Source organism: Pteropus vampyrus, unplaced genomic scaffold, assembly GCF_000151845.1.
Source record: "Pteropus vampyrus isolate Shadow unplaced genomic scaffold, Pvam_2.0 Scaffold5, whole genome shotgun sequence".
Classification (NCBI taxonomy): domain Eukaryota; kingdom Metazoa; phylum Chordata; class Mammalia; order Chiroptera; family Pteropodidae; genus Pteropus; species Pteropus vampyrus.
Window position 1 is genome coordinate 5,129,948 of NW_011888786.1, and position 4,647 is coordinate 5,134,594.

Here is a 4,647-nt window from a genome sequence, read left to right on the forward strand (position 1 = left end):
TAGCAGGGTCAAGGTCAGAGTCCTAGAGAACATTACAGGAGAGGAGGAACCTCAACAATTTTTACGGAGAGTGAACAGAGAAGTTGGAAAGGGAGGGGGAAAGTCTTCTGTCAAAAAATAAACAAACAAAAAATAGTGATAATAAAAATTTTTCACACTTAATGAGTGATAATTAGTTTTAAATGCATAAAGCCCCAGCAAAGTGAAAATTAATTTCATTTTTGCAATACGGGTGTCATGGGTTCAGAAAAGTAGGCAATATAGATGGAAACTCAATTACATGGGGGCATTGGATAGAAAATTGAGAACAGGAGTATTTCTGCTTTAAGGATTTAAAAAATGTTAAAGAGGTGAGAGAAAACGTGGGAATGGAGTGATTTAAGCATCACATATAAACATATCGAAGAGCCAGCAGAAAAAAAATAAAGTAGAGAGAGATGGACAATTAATGGGACATCTCTGGAAGTAAAGGGATCGACAAGGTACTATTTGGCTCCGGCTTAGAGAAACCTTATTAACTCATGTGAGTACTAAAAGTATAAACCTTTTCATATCAACATGTTACTTTTGTGGGAGTTAATCCTACATTATAGCTGGAGGTTCCTTGTAAAACAGCAGGGGTTTCCAGATTAAAATGTTAGCTGCAGATCGGAAATCTAGACAAACAGAATGAGTCTCTTTGGATGCTGGTCCCACGGAGCGCATCACTCACGTACAGAGGCAAAGCTAGCCACATGCTTTCGCTGATTCGACAAGCTCTCTAATAACTAGAAGAACACACTCCTGGGCCATACAGGTATGGCAGATAAAACTGACCAGTAATTCTTGGGCTCTTTCCACTTTTTCCCATTTTTTAGAGTATTTTCTGAATAAATCCCAAAGGGCCTAATCATAGATGACCTTAGTTGTTTCAGTTCTGACTAATTCATATAGGTAGTTAAGATAATTTATATTTAAAATTTATTAAATACATTTTCTTAAAATATAGTGTGTACATATACCTATACTTATATATACTTTTTTTCAATATATGACTTGCCTGAGGGCTCCGACCAAATGGATTCCCCAATTGTGCTGAACAATGAGACAAGTTTCATGAATTTTACAATGAATATGGTTTGGCACACCTTTGTCTGAAAATGGAGCGATCAAATTTGAGAGAGCAGATATCTAGTATTCTTGTATAGTTTGAATATAGAATGACTTTGGACACAGTGAAGGAGAGAACAGGTCCTTGACAGGTACCTCGGATACCTACTTACTTAATCACAATAGCCATTCTGCCAGGGAAACATTATCCAAGTATTGTGAATAATTATTATGAATTAGTGTGATTCGAAAACACACTATTTCCCCTGGCATTGTAATTTTTCTGGAATTTGCATGCAACTTTTGGTTGATCTTCTCATTGACTATAGTTCCTCCCCCCACCACCCGCCCCGCCCAAAGTTGTTGTATCAGTAGGATAGCAATAAAAAGCCTTAGAATGGAGGAGACTGAGGTATAGAGAGGTTATGTACCTTGCCCGGGAATATGAACTGGAATTAATAGAGCCAGGATTGAAGCCCCAGTCTATCTGATTTGAAAGCTGATCAAGAACAAATATTTATTTGTCATCTACTGTGTTGATGCACACTAATCTGGGTCCTGGTGTGTAACAATAGATATGATGGAGGGGCATTTGTCCTCAAGAAACTTGTATTCCAGAGGAGGGAGAGGGACACTAAAGCAAACAAATAAATATAGGAAACGTAGATGCTCCATTAGTGCCACAAACAAAACAAAACAAAACAAAACAAAACAAAACAAAACAAAAAAACAAGTGGGCAAGGAGATAGAGACAGATTGCAGAGGTACTTCTTACAGGTTTCTTCCAAGGCATAATATCTGAATTTCTTCTGACTTGTATATGGCAACAGCACCTACTGAGTGAAGAAAAGTCAGCTGCAAAGGCTCTGAGATAGGAAGGAACTTACTCTTGACCAACTTTCAAATCAGAGACTTTCTATTGTAAGCCCAAAATGTCTCCTTTCGAGGACCCATAATCCAACGGAGGAAACGGCTATGTCAGATGATAAATGATGGTAAATATCAAGAGCCGTGATGGAGATGTACTCAAGATCTTACAGAAGCATGGAAGCATGGCAGTTTGCTGTGGGTAGAATTGCTAGGGAAGGAGGGACGGGTTGAGCAGGGTCTTGAAGGAGAAGCAGAATATTGCCCGAAACACGGAGCAGTGAGTAGGTGGGTACATTCTGCGCTGGGAATGGACAGCATGTGAGAGCGCATGGAGGTGTGAAGGAGCACGACGTATGCAGGTAGGCTGTCATGGTCGAGCTTGAAGGAATCCGGTCAACGAAATGCAGAACCTGAAAAAGATTTAGCTTGGCAAGGCCTTGCAACAAGTTCTTCTCTGTTTTTAAGGACAAAGTCACTAAAAATGCTCCACATGAAATTCCCTGGTAGTTTCTGTCTGGGTTTCCAAGCTCTCTTGATGAATGAGGTAGAAGGTAAACTGGTTAAGTCAGTAGTTCTCAGCCCTGGGTGCCCACTAGAGGAAATTATAATAAGTATAAATTAAAAAAAAAATTAAATCCCTGAACAACTAAAATCAGAACATTTAGGAGTAGATTTTAGACAATGGTGGTTTTCTAAGCTCCCCAGGTGAATCCATGAGACAGCCATTGTTGAGACTCACTCTTCCCAGTAGAATTGGCAGAGAAACTGAGTTCTTCTGAAGGCATGAGCCATCTCACACATCGCAGGAAGAAGCCATCCACAAAAGCAGAAAGAACTGGCAAGGACTGATCCTGGGGACCAGACATCTTTCAGGGTTTAGAAAAAGTCACTTTTGAAAGTGAAGCAAGTGAAAGAAATGTAATCGTTATGCAACCAGGCTCTGAAATCTAATGGAGAGATCTGAACTTAATGGTGCCCCAAACACTCCTCAGTAATTATCTCAGAAGAAAACAATGGTGCCAGAGGGAGGCCCTGATTCTGAACAGTCCCAAGCGACAGTAAACGAGAAGTAATCTGACAGAGAAAGCAATCTGAGGCGTGCCTTGCCTTGCTTTCCCATAATGACACCTGAAGCACGCTTGTTTGTTCTGTAAACCTTAGTTAAACAAAGTTCGCCTCCAAGACGCCAGGGGTTTGCCTGAGAACAGTTAGTTTAATTGGAGCTCATCTGTTTTTGTTGCTAATGAGTCTCCCATTTCATAGCCTGCCCCTAGTTTGAAATAACACGTCCCCCCTGTCTGGGATGATTAAAAACCTGTTTAAGCCTACAATATACGGGAGCTGCCAAAATGTTCCCACCAAGCAATGCTGCTCAGAACGGAGACCCATGGGCGGGATGGGAAGAGAGAAAAACCATTGCTTGCTCTAGCTTTAAAACAAAATCACATCCAATTATCCGTGTTACATTTTGTTAAGGAAACCACCTTAGAATCGCATTCACTTCCCAAAGTTTGCTCCCACACTCTCCTCCCATCCTACACTTTGATACCCTCTAATTGTTTTCTAGTTATTTTTCCTTCATTTCTAGAGCATTATGAATAATTTGGAGAGGCGGGGCATACCATTAAGTTTTACCAATATTTCTGCCTGAAATTAGGCTCTTTCCCCTTATGCCAAAGAGCTGCTCTATGCTATAAAATTTATTTAAAATGAACCTCTTATTTATGAATTTAGTAATACTTATGCATCAGAATAAACACACTCATGTAGCTATGAGCAATTTATTTTTAGGAAACTGCAAAGTGCTAATCACTGGGTGTTTCTTTAGGAGAAACATTTAAATAACAGAACTTCAAATGCTGTTGTTCTTAGGCTGATACATCCCTTTAACCCTCCAAATACTCCAAAGATTGGGATCTCAGGATTTCAGCTGTCTGCCTTGTACATTTTGCAAACCATCTAACTAGTGCACTAGAAAAAAATGTCCACGAATGATAAAGGGGCAGATTTTTCCTAAATCATAATAACCAAATAGAGTGAACTAATTTACCCATTGATCTGTGGTTCTTAACCAGTTTAAAAATCTGTTTAAAGGTGTGGAACTTGTTAGAAAAAGCACATAGACAAATTCTGTTACATCATAAGCATAAGCAGTGGGCTCCATGATATACATAGATAGATAGATAGATAGATAGATAGATAGATAGATAGATAGATAGATAGACAGACAGACATAGATAGATATAGATAGATATAGAGATATAGAGATATAGATAGAGATATGTACACACACTCACAACACCTGGCTCAGTGATTGGCATATGGTCGATACTCAATAAATATTTGTTCAATGAGTGAATAAAATTTCAGGGTGAGTTTGCACGAACACAAAGGCTAATTTTAGCAAATAAACTCTAGATTCAGAGCCTTCAGCATGAATGAAAAGCATTATGAAGTTGAACTATCTCAATTTCTTCTGGCCCTGGTGACTTTCTCTTTCTGTGTTAAGTGTTAACCACTCCTTCCTCCCTATATAATTAAAATTTAAACAGGGCAAGTATGTTTGATTAGGTTTCTATGTAGAGAATCACAATCACTCTCAGCCTTTTTCATAGAGATTACTCCAGATTTCCTTGATGAACTATTTGATTATTCCTAAACTCCTCTGTAATGCATTTAATTACTATC

General features: G+C 38.8%; 1 protein-coding gene across 4 annotated transcripts in view; it reads right to left on the reverse strand.

Moving 5' to 3' along the window:
* KCNIP4 (potassium voltage-gated channel interacting protein 4) overlaps nucleotides 1-4,647 on the reverse strand; it is a 979,993-nt gene that overhangs the window by 215,794 nt on the left and 759,552 nt on the right. The gene's annotated exons all lie outside the window — the stretch shown is intronic.